The sequence below is a fragment of the Electrophorus electricus genome, chromosome 19 (genome assembly GCF_041902795.1).
Source record: "Electrophorus electricus isolate QZ-2024a chromosome 19, ASM4190279v1, whole genome shotgun sequence".
In the NCBI taxonomy this organism is placed as follows: Eukaryota; Metazoa; Chordata; class Actinopteri; order Gymnotiformes; family Gymnotidae; genus Electrophorus; species Electrophorus electricus.
Window position 1 is genome coordinate 2,615,001 of NC_137515.1, and position 22,766 is coordinate 2,637,766.

Sequence of the window (22,766 nt, forward strand, 5' to 3'; positions counted from 1 at the left end):
CATCAGCAACTCCTCCCTCTGGTCTCCACAAACTGCCCCTGCCCAACACATCAGGACCGCGAAGGCCATAACGATTACTCTCTAAAAGGCTGAAAGGAACGGACCGCAAGAACGGCGCTTTTTCCCCCGCTGATCTGAGAACAGGGGAAGTGGGGCTGGAAAGCTTGGCAGATCCGGACTGATCGATAGTCTGGATGTGCGCGGAGCACCGTGCCTTTCTCTCCTGGTCCCATAAAGACGCGCTTGTTCTGTATTGCTAATGTATCTCCATAACCTCCAGACTGAAGCTTTCTCTCAGCAGTCAATAAAACACTGGAAATGTTATCCATCTCTGAAACATCACTCCCTCACTTACTGTAAGGCTGCACATTTGGGGCCTTGCTGATCACAACATGGCAGGAGACATCAAAACGCGTGTCGGACTAAACGCTAACCAAGGAAAAAAGAAAACAAACCGCTCACTTTTGACAAATACTTTTTTTTTTTTTTTTTTTAACACACAAATCTGCTTTACTCCACTAACAGAAGCACATCCTGACAAAAGACTTCCACCCCTGCATTCATCACCAGAGCGTGACAGGCAACGCAAAAGTGCGCTGGCAACCAAAACTCACACAGTCGTGTCAGCTAGGAGCTAAAATACAGCTTAGTCCTCCTGGAGGATGGAGGAAAACGAATGGCCCAGACCACCAGGGGCTTGGGAGCTCTCGCCTGGCCTGTAAAGACGTGCTGCTCCACGCCAGCAAAAGACGAAAAATAATGAAGGGTTAAAAGAAAATGCGCTTTTTTTGTTTTGTTTTTGTTTTATTCACACATGCACATACCAAAGAGTGTGCACGTGCACAGAAAGAGAAAGAGACAGCGAGAGACAGGACAACCTCCGCCCTCCCTTCAGCTTGACCCCGACCTTTTCCTCCAGAAACAGGCTGGTTAAATTAGCAGCACCTGATGCGTGACCTTGTCTGTGACAGGCCTTCTCACTCACCACAGGTTCCATGTCACGTGACCATTGTTCAGCAGCTCGGAGCCCGACAGCGTAACAGCGCCTCAGCCGGCAGCGTGATCCAATTTTCCACACTCTGTGATCTGCTCTAAATGTTGTTCCCGCGTGACGGCGAGCGTCCTTCAAAACAAGCGCGGACTGTGTTCGGGGGCATGGCCGTGACTATTTCAGTTCTGACGCAATGCACGGTCCAGGTTTAGATGGTATCCATCGCTGCCGGGCTGCCACTTAGTTCTGACTCACTCATGACAAACTGCATGACATCAGCATGGCTGCAGTAGTGAAGATGAGATCACTGCATTCCTTTCACGTGAGCGAGAGTCACAGTCATAACCGGTGTCGTCATCACCTCCGTTTGTACAGCCTTCATATTCAAATCTGGCTGGTGACAGAATGCAAACGGTTCCTCCACTGCCAAGCAGTCTCATAACAGAAGAACTCCAGACTCTCTCAGGTCCTAAATCATCTCTGCTGCTTATCACATTACCGGTGACAGCCAGTGGATCGCAGATGCAATACCTGCCGTGTTGGAATAATCGGACAATCTACCAAGTTCTCGGCCCTCCACTGGGTTTAGTTCGAGGTACGTGCTACGCAGATCCCTCAAGCTAGTCAAAACGAAGGGGAAATAACATTTTCTTAGAGCAGAGCGAGGTTTAAGTATGCACTTTCACGGGAAGCCACAGTAATCAGACAGACGACGTGGGAAAAGACCTCTGAAGCACCGGCCAAGATCACACCTGCACACGAGACAGAGAACAGACACACCCGACATATGCCTTGCGTTTGCACGGCCGCCCGAACCAATGTGGGCTCCGTCGCACATTAACTTGACAGGCTGAAAAAGTCAAAGAACGCTCTGGATATGAAAGAGCGCTCAAATCGGCCAGAACGCATCCGGGATGCATCGCAGATGATCTATGGGATAGGTGTCATCATATCAGACAGAAATGAGCCAAAAGCTCCCTGTTCAGGCGTGGGAGGGGGCGCTCTGATAGCCAGCACGGCGCAGGGGGTTGTAGGCCGGTGGAGCAGGCCTCCCTCGTCTCTCACGCGCGGAGCCCTCACCACGCAGCCGATCCAGCAGCACTGGGCAGACGTGACACACGGAGGAGGGTGTGCGAGCCCTGATTACCAACAGGCCACTTTCTCCACAGTGGGAGAAGAAAACCACTAATGACATCACTCTCCACTTCGAGAGGCCTCCCAGCTCCTTCCCGGCATCCTGCCTGGTCCCGCTGAACGGCCTGGCCTGGTCTGCGCCGGACACGGTGCTGTTGGATCCCCCGCAGTGTGCAAGGGCCAGGCAGTGTGCAAGGGCCAACGCAACAATTTGAAACATGAATGAAAAATCACATCTTTCTCTCCTTGGCCCACGTTCCACCCAGCTGGTTAGACACTGCGGTCACCAAAACAAATATATGGATATGCAGCGCAGTCCGTTTCCATCACGTGCGTTGCACGCAAATGTGGTGCGAGAGTGAACAGTTAGTGAGCAAATGAATTTGTAAACGCGGCCACTGAAAGAGAGGTGTCAGCATTCCGCCATTAAAACGACTCCTCGTACTGTCCCTCATCAACAGTACAAACAAACAAACAAACAAACAAACAAACAAGTTCCTTTTCAGGAAGCGCCTGTGTGGAATGACACCAGAATGGCAGAATTCTGCGTGTGCGTGATTAATGCTCTATTTCGCTAACGTAAAGGAGGGGCCATGCGAAGGAGCCTGGGACGTATTTTCCCAGCCATATGAAACTGGTACAGCAGGGTGGGTGTACTGTAACTAATTAGAAACACATGAGAGGGGGTCTCAGTCTGGTCAGAGCGCGCTAGCCTACATACCCCATACATCTCAATCACTTACAAAGCTGTCAAGATTGGCTGCACCCCTATTACTGAGCCGTACAGACGTCTGTGGACAGAACAATTGGGGATAAAGTGCAGGTTACAGAGATGGACAGAACTGCGTGCTAGGAAACAGAACAGTACAGCCGACACGCTCTGTGATAGAAGTGCAGGTAGATGGCACACGCCTGCCTTTGTTTAAAAGTCCACGCCACAGGTTTGCTCGGTAATATTCACGGCATGGCGCATAGGGACTGAGCGCTGGCGGCTCGAGCGTGCAAGCGTGCAGGATAAACTTCATCCCTAGGGGCCACTGAAACGCAGGAGATATACTGGCAATGACTGCTGATATACTGCAAGCAATTAAAAGACAACATGTGACCAAACTTGATGGGCCGCTGAGAGTAAACCAACACTGGCGTATTGTTGGAGTGCTCTCGGGCTTTCTCGCCTTTGTGTAGTTTTTCTACGGAGTTTTACGCACTCGCTTGTTAAAAGCCAAAAAGGCTGACGTGTAGCGGCATCTTGGCAAAGAGAAGCAGTCAGGATTTCTTTACTTGTATGTGCTTGTATGCACCAATCACACATGCACTCCAGTGTTATTGTACAAGGACATATAGAATGAACACACACACACACACACACACACAAAAAACACAGAAGCCACTCGCTAACCAATGAATGTGTGTAATGCACCCAGATAAAAAAGAAGGGTCATTTTTCACACGCATACAGAGCACGCAGAGTTGTGTGAGCAGCTGTCTACTGTGTGTGTGTGTGTGTGTGTTCACTCCCCTCTCCTCACACATGGCTCTATTCTTGATGGTGTGTGTGTGTGTGTGTGTGGACAGCCAGCAAGGCCGTGTAAGGGGAGAGCGGAGAGGAACTCCACAGCTGTTCCGAGTTTGCCCTGCATCTGCACCAACTGCAATGCCACCGAACAAAGTGAGAATGCAATCAAACCGCCTGCCCCCAGCCCCTCCCACCAACGCTCTCCGGCCCCACCCATTTTTCTGCTGGCGCGCTGGAACTGGTCTTTGGGCTGGTCTTAGCGCTCTGTATGCTAATGCACTAACAAACCGCTCCCCCGCGTGGGGCTGCTGGGAAACCGCGCTGTGCTGCAGAGCGCCGATCGGAGCGGGGTTCCAAGAGATCAGAGACGCCGGAAAACGGTTCAGTCCTGCAAAACCTGACGAGTGATCATGCAGCAGGCTATGAGGGCAGTGCTGAGAGATCATTTAGACAGCCCACCTGAACCAGCCTTCCTGTATCCCTCCACAATAGCTGTTGTGACAGGCCAGTGTTTTAGGTGTAACAGGACACTTCCCGGCGAAGAATGGGGCAGTGCTTCTGAACAAAGCATCCCATACCAAGGAAATCACTAACTAACTCCACTAATCTGACGTCGGCTCAGCCTGGAAACCATTCACAACATGTTAGAAAAGGGGCTGGACGTAGTGAAATGACAATCGCTATTATCCAGTTCATATATGCCACAAACCTAGACCTCAAATATATTTAAAAGACACTTCGTGTTTACAAATCTTTTTTTCTTACCTGTGCTTGCGTTCAACCTATACTAAGCGGAGTGTCTGCCAGTGGTGCGACGGCGTATTACGAGGTCCCAGATGGCGCACCTGCAGGTCTGGGAATGAATGCCTAGATCTCCCTGCAAGCTCCCATAGAGTGTGTGAGGTAGGTGTGTGTGTGTGTGTGTGTGTGTGTGTGTGTGTGTGTGTGTGTATCTAGACCACTCCCTTGCACCATCTTTGTCTTGCTCAGTCTCTGGTCACCCTCTGCCTGCATGCTGCATGGCAGCGCACGACCCATCGTTGGCTAGCATTACCACCCCACGCCGGGATCAAGGGCCCACACACCGCTGCTTTCTCCCTTGCCGCTGACGTCAGCAAGTGCCCCTCCGTCTGCGCTCCTCCCCCGACACCCCGGAATGATGCCGTCCCAGGAAGGTTGAGCTCGGGCCGGAAAACGTGAGTGCCATTACGGCCAACGAGCTTGACGTCTCGAACGGCGATTTTTGTTTTGTTTGTTTTTGCTCCGTGCATTCAGGAAAACGTATAAGTACCGATGTGTCTCACTGCCGGGGCCACACTGAAAGGATCTGGGCTGTCCTCGCGTTAGCGTCAGTTTGTTCGTGACACGTGCAACTCAATGCCGTGTAGCGGACGCCGCGAGATTAGCGGTGCTATCGCGTGTTGCAGGGTATCGTCCAGGGCTGCGGAATTGTTTTGTGCTGTGACATGACATGGCGTATTTTGTGGGCTGCGTCTCAGGTGTGCGTTCCCCCGGACAGGCAGAAACATTAGCCGCGTTCCGCGGTGGTAAGTCAGCAGCTCAAACATGCAGACACGCTGGTCGGGCCGAGATCAGCGGGGATTACGATCAAATCCTTCCTTTCATACCCTTTCAGCACACCAGTAACTTAACAAGAGAGGAGGTGTCGCCACTGACAGGTAACTAGCTTGTGGTTCCTTCTTCGTACACTGCTGACCGCAAATCAAGCTGGAACGAATCCAGTTAGGGATTCATCTACACCACGGGGAGAGACAGGCCAACCCTGTTCTTGTAAACACAGTTGCAGGGTTGCCTGAAAGGCAGTTTCCTTGGTGACACCCAAGGTCTGGAGCAGCTTCACGGAGCGTGACCCGACCCAGCCGAGCTAGCTGACTTTATCTGCCGCTTCCAGTATCAACAGCCCCCAGACAGCTGCCGAAACACGCTATCAAAACAGAGGGGCAACAGAACACTTCACTCAGTGTTTATTTGACATTAGAGAGCAGAGTTTGTTTTTTGAGCTCCGTGCTAAAGCTAAAGCTAGCAAATGAGAGGCTCCAGGGGCAGCCGTTCTGCGTGGTGTGCCGTTTTGTTTCAAATATTAAGAACAAAGTCTTTATGTATTTGAGACATCGTGTACTTGTACACCATGACTCTGGATAATAAGTGCTTTTGTTAATCTTTGAATAGGCAGAATCAGTGGTGTACAGCACGCAGGGCCATGCTCTTAATCTCAAACATTTGTATCAGATAGTGACCTTGGCCTCGAATGCCTCCGCTAATGAGATTTGGATCGAGTTCAGATTAGCGGCAACAGTGATTAAAACCATTTCTCAAACGTGACAGCTGAACTTCAACATAGTAGTAATGAAAACCAAAGGTGCAGGATTCAAAGTCAGGTCATGCTCGGAACAAAGCGCGTCTGGGCATCTCTCCTTCACCAGATGGCGTCCGTCAACTGAGGCGGACAAAAGGAAGCTTGGCGTTAGCTGGGGTGGTCTGAGAGGAACTTAAAATGGGGGAGGCCATGACCCGTACAAGCCCAGGTGACGGTGATGCCTTTAGCCACCTGGCGTAACCCAAAACAGCACATTAAAATCTCGCTCATTCTCCAGTATCATCTTGCGAGGCCTCCTCTCCCTCTCGCCATCTCAGTCCGAGAGAGTCCTGGAGGGGCTTTGATCCCTTGATGTCTGGGAGAGGAACCAGGCGGAGGAAGAATGCCGGGAAAGGGTGTCCCACTAGGTGCCCGATCCTGTGAAAATAATTAGGGGACTGCGACTCCCTTCCCGGGTGAGGGCCGGGTCATGGGCCCCTCCATAGCCCCTTAGCCCTGCACTAATTAAAGGCTTTCATCCCCCTCAACCAGAACTGTACCAGGTCAGAGGACAATGAGACCACAGAGAGACAGAGACACAGAGAGACAGATGACTGGGCATTCTTTCATAGTCTCTTGCTTTCATGGTGTCTCACTTTCTCGTCTTTAACTTATTTCATCCCATTTTTGGTCCAAGGCGAAACGCGAAGGATTACTTCAGCAATCCCATACGCTTTGAAATTTCGGAGGGAATTCCTGTCCTCAGAGTCAAAGTAGTATGGTGTGAGGTATCACACTTTGAGCACGTATCACCCTGAACAAAGATCAGGAAAACCACAGAGACAGCACCACTATTACAGGTGTATTAAACATAATGAAGTTATTCAGTCGAGCACACTGCAGCTTCAACACTTCTGAAAGTGGCCAGTTTCAAAAACTGAAACTAAGGTCCGTTCCTTTAACTCTTAGTTCTCTCTCCAGTGATGGAATATCTGTACAGAGCCGCTGGCAGCCAGGCATCTTCCAAGGTTTTGTTTTGTTTTTTACATCAAGATCCAAACTCATGTTGAAACGAGGGCTTACAAAAAAAAAAAGAACAGGAGATGAATAAGAATGTCATCCGATTCCTACCCTGGGAGCTGAGGCCTCACGGACCAAAGCAGGAACACAGGAAGAGCTTGCTATGATGCACATGTGCACGCCTTGACAGCTGAGAGGAAAGAGCGCAGCACCTGATGGGCAGTCCAGCCTGGTTGGGCTGCGGGCTTCGGACCGCCAGTACCATGCACAGACGGAAACGGCAGCATGTTTGTAAACAGATTCGGGTCGGAAGTGAAGCGTACGCCCCTCCTTCTTTTCTGCCCAGCTAGCTCGGCTAGTGCTGTTCCTGGCCTTACACTCCAGGGAAATTAAGCAACAAGCAAGGGAAAGGAAACCCAAAACCAGTGAGGTCATGGAACGAGAGTTTGGGCTACCGGGCTCACAACGAGAAAGGCGCACCAGCCCCAAAATCAACACGGGCTCGACGGGCTCTGGGGGGGATGGTGATGTTTATGGAAAGGCAGCCGAGTCGCATTAGGATTGGTCGGCTTGGATAAAAACTTATTAAGGACAAGTGTCCTGGCAGTCAGTGGGCGGAGCTTACGTGCGTGTGCCGCAGACGTGGTCAGACGCGCACGTTTGTTTTGTCTCCATTTTTTGGAGGACGCGTGGAAAATGGAGGGTTACTCTTCGTGGCCAATGATCAACATTTCTCTGCTTGTTCACCATTCAAGGCCTGACTCTCCCAAAATCAATGCAGGTCAGATAAGCGTGTGACGGGGAGCACGGGCAGGGGATGGGGGGAGTTCTCTCCTGAACGCCTACCGAGCTCATTGCCATCAGGGATTATTTCACCACAAACACGGATAAGGCATGGAATTAGCTGCAGTGGAACAATATCCTCGGTAATGGAGAAGTGGAAAGATCTCCGGAACAATGGCAGCTCCAGCCCAGGAGAGTGCACATCGTGGCAGGATTTCACCCTAATCCCTTCTCTCCTGGGTCCTCACCAGCGGGTGAGGGAGTCCTAAACTCTGAGTGTAATCCCTGATGGATTGGTATGGCCATAGCTCCACTCTGGATTTTTCCAGCCCCGTGTTTCTGCTCAGCTCTGTCACCCGGAGCCCGAACGGCAGCTGCAGGTCTCCGTGCTGAGGCGCGATCCACCACCACCCACCCAACCAACCCCCGCCCGCCCGCCCCGGGACAGAGAGGGCCCGCACGCCGCGCTGCTGAGCCACCTCACAAGAAGCCTTTCTCAGCAAACACAGAGCACACATTGTGGGCCCGCCGCTCACATATGGCTGCAGTGTGATGCATGGAACCGCCATTCCATTCCACTGAAATCAATTCGAAATGCTTTATTGGCAACATATAGACTGTAGGTGTAAAAAAAACCAAAACAAGCAGGGGAAGATATCGGTGTTCCAGTGAGTTAATGCAGTAATGTGGATCATTGTAATGAATCAGAAATCATTTAGTTTGGCCTGCCAAAATGGCCTTGGGTTACCGTGCGAGAATCGCAGCTGGTTCACTTTGTCTTCGTGACCGCTGCTTTCTCTTTGCCTGCCCATTTGTTATTCCATTTTCCACTGTTAATTAGCAGGGCCAAGGACATAAACCGGGTCCTGCCCGTACGATTTAGGGGACGCGCGGAGAGAGCGCGCCAGAGCGCAACCTTCACTTTATGGCGTCCCCCGGCTCCGGTGCCCCGGGCCGTTTTTCATTTATAAGCCACACCGCAGAGTTCCTGGCGTGCCGGGACGCTGGAAGACGGGGCTTAATCAGGCTGCGGTTTAGAGGAGTTCAACTCCCTGTTTCAGACACTCCGTCTACCAAGATGCTCCCCCGACGCACACAGCTTGGATGTTGCGCGCGCCCCTCCCCCTCCCCCTCCCACCAGCCTCCCCACACTCCTCTGACAGTTTGGCTACTAGGCATTAAAGTCCGTTGTCGAGCGAGCCGAGGTTCAAAGACTCCCGCCCCCCCCCCCCCCCCCCAAATCCCTCTCCGATTACCCCGTGGCTCGGGTGTCTGTACTGGAGACTGGCGAAGGTTAACGGCACGGTCCGTAAAACAAAACACATGACGGCCTCCCCGTGCCAAGACGAGCGCGGGCGGATTATCCGGAGCGGCCCAGTACAGCTGTCCTGCCAGTTTAACTGCACGGGGACGGGAACACGCAGTCGACGGGACCAGAGGAAGGAACAAATCTGGCATTCTGTCTGGAGTGCGAGCTTTTTCTGTTTACAAGAGACGAGAGAGCCAAGGAGAACGCATGACTCTAGCGGAGCGGCCGGGGGCCGGTCTGGGAGAGCTGCCCCGCTCCCGAGACACAATAACGCCGTTTAAATGGGACGGTGAAAGACAGTCGACCACCACTGACATCCAGGCTCTAAAAGTAGCCTGCAATCGCATGCTGGTGGGGGAATGTTATTCCTGCAGACATACACACACACACGCACACATACACACGCAGAGTCACTGGTGTTCATTCCAGCTCTGTTTGCACAGAGAGGCTTTGCTTTCTACAGAGGATTAGACAGGGGCTTCGAGTAGATCTCTGTGTGCCAAACAAGAAAGCCCCACCCAGTGGACCCCCACAGAACACTCCAGACCCCCTCCCTGAAGAGTCCAATAATGACCCACAAGGCGAGCTCAGGCAGAGCTGGTGAGAACACGCCACCGTTCCAGATGGGTAGCCTTGATTCGGACAAGGGCAGTGGAGTTGTTGGAACTGGTTGGGTGGAGCTGGCTGGGTGGTGGGAGGTGGCTCACACTCACCGTTCTCTCCTGTCCACTCCCATCCAAATCCCAGCCAAATCCCAGCCAAATCCCATCCAAATCCCAGCCAAGTGTCCAGGCACTTGGCCTAAAACACCATGGCGCTACACCCGACCCCTCCGCCCAGAATAACACTGGGGCCGTGGCAGAGGGGCGGACCGACTCGACAGGCCTCTTCCATAAACCCGTGCCATCCCCAAGTGATGGACTGCTCAGACTTGTACTGCAGATTTCCAGAGCCAAACACACGGTGGCCGTTGCAGTGTCGAGAGAGAGAGAGCTGCACTAACCTTAGTTTCATTACCTTGTTATTATTGTTCTTATTTCTCCAGAAGCCTGTATGCAGTGGTGAGCAGCTGCGCTCGGACCTTCGGGTGGGGTGTATGCAGGGATACCGGGGGATTTTCCATGCTCTAAGCCGTCCAGGTATGTGGAATTAAATCTCCTGCCTTGTTTTGAAAGTCCTGGGAGTTCCACTCATTTTCACATTTGACTTTTTGGGGTTTTTTCTTTTCCTGCGCACTCCTGTGCAGAACTGGCTCTGCTGATACAGCTCTACTCAACATGAGCTCCAGCTTACAAGACACATTAACACACACACACACACACACACACACACACACACACACACACACACACACACACACACACACACACACACACACACACACACACACGAAGGACGGAGGTTTGGCCAGTTCAGGAGGAGACTGAGCCAATATAGCGTCGCTGGAGTGGCGGCCCCTTCGCCTCGTGGTCCGTTCATACTCCGGTTTCCCGATGCCTAAACTGCCATGCTCAGCACAAGGCTCCCATTAATTGGAGCTGAACTTTAAGGACGGCACAAAAAGGTGTACTGTAGCGGAGCGGCGAGCGCGCCCGGCACAGGTGGTAGTCCAGGAAAACAGCTGTTCACACACGGCTGCAGAGCTACAAAAAAGGCCGTTTGAAATAAACGCAGAGAGAGTGGCAGCATGCTTCCCATACCCCTGCCTCCAGGGCTAGCCCCGGGGCTCCCTCCCCACGCTACGTGCCGAGCGTTTATTGAGATATCTAACTCGGAGCGTTAGACGTGGCCTTTTTTTTGCCCAGAATACTAGCGCCGTGTGCAATACATCGATACAACGATATATCGTGAATACACTCTGACCGATACGCGAAGCCACGGCCATGTGGATAGTTCTGAACGTTCATATTCTTTGGCCAGTGTGAAGCTGACGCAGCAAACGTTGAAGTGCAGTGTTTAAAACAACCTGCAGGTGGTGCCTCAGCAAAAAAACTCAACACGCCCGTCTAGGAAAAGCCAGAAAAAGCAGCTGCACTCAGCTGACATTTGAGTCAATGTGGGAGGAAAAATGTTCACTTAATACGAGTTATAATTGTACATGTTTCAACATTTGTGAGCGCTATTAATGTTCAGCTTTAAATCTTTTCCTGTTAGTGGGAGGTCAGAAGCTACTGACTATTCAGAAATTATTTGGTTTTGTTGTTTTCTCTATATTGGTTTAAATTTACTTTGTCCATTACGTTATTGGTCTTTATTTGTTATTATTTATTAATGCATCATTGTTAATATATAGTAATAATAATAATAATGCTATTTTGGTAATATTCACCTTAATAAAAATTGTATAACAGACTAGACATCATATCATGTTATACTGTGACGTTCATATCATGATACATATCGTATCAGGCAACACCCAGACCTACTGCTGAGAGGATTGTGTATTGGGTGAGCGCTGGATCAGCCAGGAGGCGGCGACACTTGGGATGGAAGCAGCGCTCTGGCTCCGCCTTCGAGCTCACCCACCCTCCTGACTCACTCCCATCCACCGTGCAACAACGTCAGTCAACTCACACGCCCGCCTGGAAATGTGTGTTAACTTGTGCAAAACAGCACCCATGGCAAGCACTCAACTCTAACACGCTCCGAGTTAAAATGCCGAGATCGAGAGCTTCTATAAATAAAAACCACACAGGTGATTCATTACCACTGAAATTTGTTGTAAAAAAAAAAAATCCTTATTTTGGTTGCTCGGGCTCTGAATTCAAATGACATTCCAAAATATTGACGTTACTCATGTTTATTTATAGGCTCCTTCAACCTGTAAATAAATATTAATGAGATCTTTGCTGCTTGGCTGGTTTTCCCATCGTGGATGAGGTCACTAATATGCTATTGGACTTGAGGCAAACAGAACACGTGTGCCACCTGTATGCAGTATAAAACACCGGAGCTGCTCACGTGTCTCCAGCACACCTGCGATTACAGCTGCTACCACGGCACCGCAACGTGAAGGCTACGCTCCATTCAGAGCGGCGCGGCTCAGCCAGAGGAGTTCATATTCCGGTTGGCCCCTTTCACCTTGTAACTGGATCTAGTCTGAACATTGTCACATTAAAACAGGCAAATAAAAAATACTGCGGCAAATTTGGAAATTATCTGAATAGTGTCCGTTATCCAAAAAGGAGGAGAGAGAGAGAGAGAGAGAGAGGTGTGTCTCTGAATTTGTGTCTGCGTCTGAACTGACTTCCTGGAAAAGGACTTGGAATTACAGCGTCGTTATCCCTGTTATTGTTATAAATATCTTTGGAGCTTAAACTTGTCCTCTCCCCTACTGTTCAGGGAAACAGAAAGTGAGAGAACTACAAAGAAAGACAGAGAGAGGGAGAGAATGCGCGTGTGTGAGAGAGCGTAAAGAAAGTGAAAAACAAACGCCTTAAATAGACATGCAGAAGAGACAAGATAATAAAGCCTCGAAGTGAGCAACCGAGCTCTCTGCTTGTGTGTGTGTGTGTGTGTGTGTATGTGTGTGTCAGAAAATGAAAGCATGGAGCGAGCTGCAATCAAACACCATAAGACCCAGAGCCGACTGAGGTGCGCGGTGTGACTGATATTCCAGCTGTCTCAGATTAGACCAGGCAGCAGGCTGAGCTATGAAAGAGAGCCCCGCACTCAAGTTTAGAAAATGACAACAAAATGACCAAACTATTTCCAGCTGAGGAATTAGGAGTGATAAAGTAGAGAAACACGAGGCCGGCAGAGACCAAAATACAAGCCGTGATCCTTCTGGCAGCTTCCTGGGAGCTGACGCACACAAAGCGCATGCTTGTGGCTTGGAGCTACGAGTGCTGGGCGTCAGGCGTCAGGCAGAGCACTCTCCTGGGTTCACTGCCGTTGTCTTCCTGCAGCTCTCGGGCCCTGCACCTTCCAATCACAGCCAGGTGCAGCACGCCTGTAGGCTCAGGGAACCCGCCCCCCGACCCGGTCCAGGGTCCGAGCCTGCCAGCGGGCTCATGGGATAGCGCGCGGCGTGGATTTTTTTGGCCTCGGTCTCTGCCCACATTCGGAGCCTGTGTCTGAGTAGTTGTTTGTTTTTGCTGTTGTTTTTTTGTTTGGTCAAGCCTTCGCTAGCTGCACAGCTGCAGCAGGACAGAGCGCTGCCAAGAGTCCGCAGGCTGAGCAGCGTGTGGACGAATAAAGACACCAGCACTTCATCCAGGCCCTAGCCGGGAACGCCCTGGACCGGAAAAGGTCCAACGGGACTGGAGTCGCAACCGGCTTGGAGAAGTCCCGACACTGACTCTCTCTCACTCGCCTTCGCTCATCTGGCACTCCGGCACGGCCCGGCACAGGTCGTTAACGTGGCGGAAACGTTACTTGCCGCAGCGTTTGCGAGTGTCCCGCATGAGCCACCCTACTGTCCATCATCGGTGAGGTCCTACGTCCGGAACAACTGTTGGCTGGATATTTCTGGACAAAGGATGACTCTCAACGCAGCTGTCATTCTGACGCAGGTAAAAGCCCCTAGCAACACCGTTGTTAGGTACAGGCCAGTGTAGCTATACGGAAAGTGTTTCGGAGGAACTGCCTGCAGATGTGGAACATTATTCACATTGATTGTTATTCTCTTACAAATGAACACTGAATAAGCAAATATCACAACAGCCATTGGACAGAGTACACCCCCCCTTCCTGGGAAACCCTGTAAATCCCGTGCAGTCGATCAGGGAGTCATTCGTGTAACTGGACACAAGTGATCTAATCTGCGTTATGCAAATAAAAAGATTGAAAGAGCGTGCGATCAGCTCAGAGTCACATGCAAGTTTGAGTCACGCGGGCGCGCCTCCACATGCAGGTTCGAGCCCATGCAAGCGACCCACGTCACGCACCCCCGTGAGGAAATGGGGTAGGTATGGCCTTGAATGGCTCTTTGTATGTGTGTGTGCAAGAAAACGTGCAACATATGTGAAACGCGTTTGAAATCATCAAAACCAGGGCCACAACAGGGATGGAGTGAGTGCGAAGGAATCGGATCTCATCTGTTTTTCCCTTCTTTTCCCGTCTCCTGCGCGGAGTGGCAGCCCCTGTCAAAAGCGTTTAAAGGAAGTGCACAGGCTTGTGTTACAAACGTCCTGAATGGGGGCTTTAGAGACCAGAACAAAGGCTACTCCGAGCCTGGTCTGCACCTCTCAAGACGTGCAACGCAAAATATGCGTGTGTGTGTGTGGAGGGCATTTTGGGACAAAGCCATGGTGCTGCTTAAGTGGCCAAGGTGTTTCCAGCGAAGCACACAGAGGATTCCGGTTCCCGGCGGTACAGAGGGAAGAGCCTCGGCTCTGGAAGCCGGGTTGGGCTGGGCTGGGTGGGGATGGGCGGGGCTATTCGTGGACAGTGTGTGGAGAAATTTAAGCAGGAACTCTCAGTGATGCACGAGTATTATTGTCGAAGCATTTCTGCGCACGTGCACACGCACAGACACACACAGAGCTGTCTCCCATTTCCTGAGATTCAATCGCAGATGGAACTTCAGCATGAACTTTAACACTGGAATTCTTGAAATTCCTTCAAGGTCTGTGTTACTCCTGAAGCGAGAGCGTAACAGCTAGTTCCCCTTTTAAAATCCAAACAGCCCAACCGCCAGTAACTCACGTGGACTCCTCTCTTCCCATCGGGGTGTTTACGGAGGATCGTGTAGTGGCAGATTCCTTTCATAACAGCTCAGCAACGCTGATTAAACTCGACGGCATAACATTCAAAGCGCCTCACTCTTCCAGGTCCCCCCTCGGCCTTAAGTGCTACGTGCCGAGCGTTTATTGAGATATCTAACTCGGAGCGTTTATTGAAATATCTAACTCGGAACTGTGGCGAACACGGCCCTGGCGCTCCTTCCCCGATATCGCGAATGATCCTTGGCCCGCGCTGGCAGGGGAAACCGTGTTTAACTTTGCTTGTCTTGCTTGCTGAGCTCTGACATAACACAGAGCAACAGTGGGACTTTGTGCAGAGACGCATCGGAGGGGCTGGCCGCCAGAACTCCTCCCACATGCCATGCCCCGCCCCCCACGCAGCCTCCCTCTGCTAACACCAGGTCGAAGAGAGAGACATACCAAAGAAATGTGAGCATGTCTATGTCTGCCGCTTGAGGCTTGATCAGAGCGGGCAGCGCCAGGCAGACTGGGACAGAGCCGCACTCCGACTCTGTTCCAGTCCCTAAAACGCCCGAGTTCTGGGCTCAGGAGACAGCGCTCGCACTCAGACAACAGCAACGGGGACAAAATGGACACAACGGCCTGTCGACTTGACCCCAATCGTTCGAACGGCCTAAACCGATAATATCTCACCAGCACAGGGGTCGCTGTGGTAACCAGCTTTTTGCTCACCAATTCCAGAGCTCTGATCCAACAGCAGAAGAACAAAAATGTATCAATAATATAGAGCGTGTGCAGGGATCAATATTCAGATCAATAGTCTCCTGGAATAGCTGTTTTATCTGCCTTCTGTCCAGAAAACATGGCCACGTCCCAAACTGTAACATGACAGAGAACATGTTTACTACAGCATCGCCAGAGTGCCTGGTGGGTAATAACTGGACAAACCAGAGAGCATCATTGGATTAGCACTGGTTCCTCGCTAACAGGAACAGTATCACAGCTCTGGCTTACCACTACGGACCTCCAGAGCTGTCCTGACCATTGCAGCAGACCTGCAGACACTCCTCCTACAAGATTCTCTCTCTCTGTGTGTGTGTGTGTGTGTGTGTGTGTGTGTGTGTGTGAGATATATATATATATGATAGATATAGATATATATATATATGAATTTTTTTCCAGCCTGCCAATACGATGCCCTGATGGAAAACCAGCATTAGTCCAATCTGATTACACATCCCAGAGTTCACAAATATTAGATTCCAGACCCTCTCTGGACTCTGCTCTTCTTCCATTACTCCACTCACCTCTCTCTCCCTCCCGCGTACCACTAATAGCAGGAAGCGAGCGCTCCTCCGCTCTCAGAGAGCATGAGACCTTCCAGGCAAACGTCACGGCAGCCTGCAGCTTGGAGCCATTCATCCTCCCTTTATTTCACGTCCCTCTCCCTCATCAGGGATAACGACGTGCCATATCCCAGCCCTCCGGCCGCGCGCGCATTAATTGCAATTATCAAAGACACAGGAAGGCCCTGAGGAGAGGGGAGGTTTTACCGAAAGAGGGACAGGATGACCCCCCCCCCCCCCCCCCCAAGTCTCGCTGACCGTGAAGCCCCTCACACAGACGTCATGGGGCGCCAGGCAGGGGGCATCGTCAGGGCAACGCTACCTCGCCAAGCTGCTGCCATAATGACAAACGGATACCTTCTGATCTTCTGGGGTTTTACATAACTGTAACTCCTAACTGTAATTCTTCATTCTTCAGACTATCAGAAATTGTTGCATGGATTATCCAGACACAGTTTTGCAACACTGTTAGTTCATCCTGTATCTTCACTCATAAATGATGAGAACATGACCTGCCATCAGGGTCCGACAAATCCTTCAGTTCGCGAATGTTTTCAGCCGAGAACTTAGCTAAACCCTTCTCACCACCAACCATTTACAAATGGATCTCTGCTGTAAACATCTGAAGGTCCACCGGCCCAGTCCAGGCGTCCGCTACCATAAAAACACTGCAGAGTGACAGAGAGACCTGCAGTCTTTCTCTCGGATGGAAAGTCAGACCAGAAGTTCATCGATTTCACACTTGAGGTGTGCCAAGTGTGCCTTTAAACGGGTGAAACCAAGCTCGCCGTCACAGATAAACCAGTGACACAGGTTGGCCGGTGCGTCAGCTACACGTGTGGAAATGCCAGGCTGGTGGGGGATTTCGGGATGCCGCCGCTGGAGTGGTGCGCGACGCTGTCTGCCTCACATCTCCCGCTGCACTCGTTCATGGAAATGAGGGCTGTGCATGGTTTCTCTCCCTCTCTCTCTCTCTCTCACCTTTTATCTCTCTCGCGCTCTCTCACACATTCCCTTCCTCTTTCTCAAGCCGCAAAACGTTTCAAGCGCTAATGGACACGGCACTTTTTAAGCTCAAGATTTTCTGCACCGACAGCCCCGCCAAAAAAAAAAGAAGCAAAAAGACAATGAAACAAAGGGGAATACAGAGACGGTCCTTTCTGTTCTGGCACTTCAGGCGGTTTCATTCTGTTTAACACCAGCACTGTAAAATCGCTACGTGTGTTGAATTAACTCGGTTTTCATTCAAGTCCAATATTAACTCTCCCTGAATACTGTAGGAGTTTATTACGAAAACCCACAGGGCACAAACTGCAAATCTACCGTTAATGAAGATATGCGTTTCTGTTAATTACATTGCAGCTGCCTATGAGAGATTTCCTGCTAAGGTTCAGGGGGTGAAGGGCAGATGAACTCGAGCATGGCTAAACACGCGTTCTGACGCAGAACTAATCCAAAACCCAATACGTCCATTAGGTAGAGAAATAAATACAACCACGTCCACAAAAATACCGGCCAAGTTAACCACGTATACGTCATCTAGACGTTTATGAACAAACAGGCTCCAGTGGGCTGAACTGCTGTTTCATCCCCTGAAACCTCGGAGGCAGACGAGCGAGGACTCTGTTCCAAGGAACTAGCCATGGCCTGCATGGGCAAAGCAGCCACAGACGGGGGCGTTTGGGCGGGGACGAGTCGTGGAAGCTGTGGTGGGGGGTGAGGTGGTGGAGAACATGTGGGTCAGCTCCATCATACTACGACCCCATGTGAGCGTATCTGGTCAGAACTCGACACCCCCTGGTGTCCTCTTTGAAGGGGGGAGGGGCTTTGCCTGCTGTTATGAGAAGCTGGAAAAGCCATCCCAATGCCTGGGAAAAGTGTCCTGATCCCTCATTCATCTTGTGTACGGTAAAATACTCTCATCCCTCACTGACATGTTTGTGTGTGGCGGTTCGTACATGTCTCACATGGCTCCATTCCTTGCACTCCAGAGTTCTTCCTCACAGAATTCCCAACAAACCCGTCCGGCACAGGGCTGGACACAGCATTCATAATGCACGCCTCCTCCCCAGTTCTGCTATGGAGTGCCAATACCGCTCCTTCAAATGGGTGTAGTACGGGTGTAGTATGGGCATAATACGGGTGTAGTGCCACTCCTGCCTGCCGATTACTGGCACACAGGAATTCCGTCTGCGAGCGAACCTTTCCAACGTTTGCGGGAACATCTCCCTAGCGAGCGCTTCATGAACAGCCGAAGATAAAAAGATGCAGATGCGAAACACACCCGCCGACCCACGCGTGCATGCGCGTGCACAGAGCTCGTCCGAGATGAAACGTCCTCCGGCGGGGGGGTTCTCTCATGCGCCCCTGATCTGTGCACAATGGTTTCCCTCTGTGCACTCGTCCTGAGCCTGATATCAAAGGCCGAGGTGTCATCAATCTTCCTGCCGTCTGCGTTATGGGGGGGACGCGAGCGGGACTTTCATCTTGAGCATTGCCACAGTTCACAGTTCACGCATTTTTGCTTATTTGTGACAGTGGTGAACTGTCAAATCCAATTGCTACGGTGGGCCCTTTTCACAGAACCCCCCCCCCTCCACCCTCTAACCACAGATTCTTTCTCCATGACTTTAACACCGTTTTCTCTGACAGGTCTCTCTCGCTCAGTAAATGTCTCACCCCATATCCTCATAACCCTGATAGTACCTCAGAAAGTCAGAAAATCATATTCCACTGTACTTACAATTTCGTCGTTTATTGGTTATTCAGCAAAGCAGGCGTATGACTGTTAGGAGAACAATGATGTGTGCCCGTTTCAGACAGGTATAACCTTTCAGGACACCCCCCTCCCCATTTTAACAACACTGGCACCTCTGGGCTCTTTAATGCGAGGCCGGCCTCCTGTCTTCTCATTGGTCCGCCTCGTTTCCTGCAATTACGCCAGCGGAAGCCACGGGTGAAAGGTCAGCTAATACAGCTTAGCTCTGACACCGCCCACTAAAGCCCCACACCCATCCACCCCACCACTCCACCACCCCCAACCGGTCGGCGGGAGGAGAGAGCTGCAGCTGTTGACCTCCGTGCGAGAGCAGACTCTTTCCAGAGGCTGTTTGGGTTTGAAGTGCTTCTCGCAAAAAAAGGGAGCGAGAGAGCGAGAGAGAGAGAGAGAGGGAGGGAGGGAGAGGCAATGACCTAGACCAAGGCCACTGTTTTGGTAGCTGGAAAAGTTAGAAAGCAAAAGAAAGCTTGATGAAGAGAAAAAAAAAAAAAAAACCCGAAACCTCTATCCCCGCTGCTTTGTGTTCAGAGATCTGTGTGTCTCTTGGCGGGGTGGGGGTGGGGGGTGTGTGGTTGCCCAACACCGCACTCCTCCTGTCCAATGTCCGGCCCCCGTGGCGCGGTGCGGCTGCAGCCAAGACTCGAGACGGCCGTGGCAACCGAGCGTCCCGCCAATCCATGCCCTGACCTCCACGTCGCCTGGCGCTGCTGTCACCTTGGTGGAGGAGCTTAAAATGCACCCCCTTCTCCAGCAACATCAGAAGCTCGTTACTGAGTCTCGCAGCCCTCAGGTGTGTGGACAGAACAGTCCAGGGACGGACAGCTGCAGAACTTTCTACTGCTGGTAGGGGCCACGGTATCTACTGCATACACTGCCAAGTGTTTGGGTGAAACAAGCCTGAATTCTAACAGGCAGTTTCTGGGCCTGCTTAGGCAAGGACTCTAAGCCCCCTGAAAAGTAAAGGAGAAACGCTACGATATCCAAAGCAATGTTAAGCCTCAGCAGAGATGTTTCCACATCAGACGGTGAGCTCCAACCAACAGGAACACGAATGTCACGCCGACATTGGCGTGACATCGAGAGAAAGAAACAGAGTGATAGAGAAAGTCGGAGCCCATGTGAGATCCACAGACACTGGCATGAGCAACGGCGGTTTGGGCCGCACGCCAACATGTCACAACAGATCTGCCCATCAGTTCCAAGCTCTACGACGCCGACGTTAACAAACGTTTTTACATCCCTGCACAGTCAATGGACTTCAACTACTGCAGCAACCAGGGACAGCATACATGTACAGCTTTTATCTGACGCTTTAATCCAAAACAACTTATAATTATGACTGAAAACACCTTGAGAAATTGACGGTTAAGGGTCTTACTCAGCGGCCCAACAGTGGCGACTTGAACCAACAACCTACTGATTACGACTCACATACCTTAACCACTGAGCTACCACTGTGCTACACAAGCCTAGAACAAGAGTAATGTTACCCAGCGAAAAGAAACATCGACAGGACATTTTCTCATATAAATATCTGGTCATAACATGCTAACGTGCAGCTGGTTCTGGTTATCGGACCAAGAGGGAGTCTGAGAAGGTCTGAACCTTGTTTTCATTTTTTTTTCCCTTCCCGAACTGGGACGGACAGTATGGAGCTCATTCAAAAGTGATACAGCAGGCAGTCTAGAGGGAGTGGGAGCAGCCGGCAAGACTGTTCCGCGATTCCCACCGGCGAGCCAGGCGGCGGCGAGGCAGACGTTCGCCTTCCCTGGCCCTGACGGGCTCGCTGCTAAAGCCGCCCTCCTCCTCCTCTCTCAGAAACCTGCTCCCTCCGCACAGACATGCTAACGAACTTTTGCGACCAACTCTGGCTCGGAAAGGCAGCTTCCAAACGGCACCAGGGCTCAATGTTTAATTAAAAAAGTTCAAGGGAACAGTGTGGACTGTGTGTGACGTTGAGGAAAAGAAAAACTGAACGTGCCTGTAATTTAGACGAACTGACAGTTTTAGATGGACTGACTTTCCTCTGAGATACAACTTTCCCAGTAAGAGAGGGCCTTGTGTCAAAAGTGCATTTGTAGCAAATACCTACTGTCCCTTATTTCTATAAATACCCTGGTCACATAAAACTGTCCTAAATTGATTCATCTCAGCAATTATTCCATGCGTAAGAGGTGGAGCTTACCTTAGTCCATACAACAGCACGTTTGAGGGCGAAACCAAGCACCTTACTGAAATATGGGACCCTCAACTATGTCAACACGCAGCAGGGCATCTACAGGAACAAGCATATAAGACATCATACCATAACACCCAGGGAAGTTCACAAAAAATAATCATACCATAACGCCCAGGAACAAGCACATAAGACATCATATCATACCATAACACCCAGGGAAGTTCACAAAAAATAATCATACCATAACGCCCAGGAACAAGACATCATACCATAACGCCCAGGAACAAGCACATAAGACATCATATCATACCATAACACCCAGGGAAGTTCACAAAAAATAATCATACCATAACGCCCAGGAACAAGCACATAAGACATCATACCATAACGCCCAGGGAAGTTCACAAAATAACACCAAGCAGGACTCTCTTCCACTAAGATTGCTCAAAACGCAGGGACAACATACGTGTATCAAACACGGGACATATTTAAAAACTGGACTGACATATCGTAGGTTAACGTGTTTAAAACCGACGCGTCATCCTAAACTTCTGCAACTGGGCCAGTGATGTGAGTTTTTACGCCAGCTCCTAGTACTGTGTATTAGCGTGATTAGGTTGATAATCGGCGCAGGGTGCCGGAGATGATCACACTATCTAGACTTCTGTAACGCTGAAGTTTAAGTGCGCGCTGTAGTTATTGAAATGATACGGTACGATAAACGCACCGCAGAAGAAGGACGTGGAAAGTCGAAGGTGCGCTGGAGCAAATCTCCCAGATCTTCATCTCGCGCAGAGCGCGGCGGAGGAGCACGGCTCGAGCAGATTCCACAGCGAGCGAGGAAACTTTGCGGATACATACGGGCGCGTGAGAAAGAAACACTGGGTTTCGCTTGGAAAAACAGCACGCAGTTAAGCACGCGTCGTACGACGAAAACACAGACCAGGAGAAGAAATCAAAAAGTTTTACCGCTTCGGCTTTTCAAATCGTACCTCGCGAACTGCGCGCGGCTGTCACAATCACGCAATCAGTTAGAAAACGGCACTCACCTCACTGTACGCCACGCGGAACCGTCCAGTGTCTTCTCTCGGGTAAAAGAATTATTTTTTCTTGATCCAAAACATTACAGTGCTTAGCACACGGTTCAGTGAAACGTTTGCGTTCAGTCTTCAGAAGCTTCTTCCAACTCGAGGAACCTTCATCAACCGCGTCCTCGCGCAGCGGAAAGAGCTCCTACCACCGACGCGCGAGCGCAGTGCACCTCACAGCCCAACAGCAATACCTGCCCCCGACTCTGGAACGCACAGCTATGCAAACACGATGTACACTGCAGAGCTTTCCCAAATACTGGACCACATTTGAGCGCTTTTTAAAAAAAAACCTTTTTAAATGATGTAAAGTTGCGTTCAGATTCATTCCAAAGTAACATGAATCCAGTCTACAGTGGGGCACACGCACACCAAGTGACGAGAACATCATCCAGACAAATGGGCACAAAGTCAAAGCAATCAGTTACTCTCAGTCTGCGACAGATAGGATCTGAATCTTAAAAAAGTCCCAAGTGTGTCTTCAACAGTTTAATATTTCCATTGGCTGGTACTACAAAGGTTTAACTGCTTCCTCAAGGCTCTTGTATGTTTGTCTGGTGTGGACAGTTTTATCCCATGAAGGCAATGCCTTCAGAACAGACGCACATTTTTGCCATAAAGAGAAATAAGCAATCAAGCAGACAATGACACAGTAG

The 22,766-nt window shown here is 50.7% G+C and overlaps 1 protein-coding gene and 2 long non-coding RNA genes across 8 annotated transcripts in view; 2 read left to right on the forward strand and 1 right to left on the reverse strand.

Annotated features, from left to right (window-relative positions):
- Positions 1-22,396, reverse strand: part of bmpr1bb (bone morphogenetic protein receptor, type IBb) — a 52,800-nt gene extending 30,404 nt beyond the window's left edge. The window contains exons 1-2 of one of the 2 annotated variants that reach the window (XM_027003508.3): positions 22,072-22,396; positions 21,029-21,118 (exon numbers count right to left, since the gene is read on the reverse strand). The gene's annotated coding sequence lies outside the window, so the exon portion shown is untranslated. The remainder of the gene's footprint in view (positions 1-21,028; positions 21,119-22,071) is intronic. The other variant, XM_027003509.3, reaches the window with a different exon arrangement.
- On the forward strand, positions 3,880-12,462 carry LOC113573321 (uncharacterized). 5 transcript variants are annotated; one of them, XR_014118713.1, is made up of 5 exons: positions 3,880-4,544; positions 4,632-4,837; positions 10,116-10,209; positions 11,480-11,765; positions 11,881-12,462. It is a non-coding gene; the product is annotated as an uncharacterized LOC113573321 (long non-coding RNA). The 5 variants fall into 5 exon arrangements; XR_003410197.3 differs by having other exon boundaries at positions 11,480-12,462; XR_014118714.1 differs by lacking the exon at positions 4,632-4,837 and having other exon boundaries at positions 11,480-12,462.
- On the forward strand, positions 12,535-20,780 carry LOC145652416 (uncharacterized). Its single transcript, XR_014118717.1, has 2 exons — positions 12,535-13,584; positions 20,492-20,780. It is a non-coding gene; the product is annotated as an uncharacterized LOC145652416 (long non-coding RNA).
- Positions 22,397-22,766: the final 370 nt, after the last annotated feature.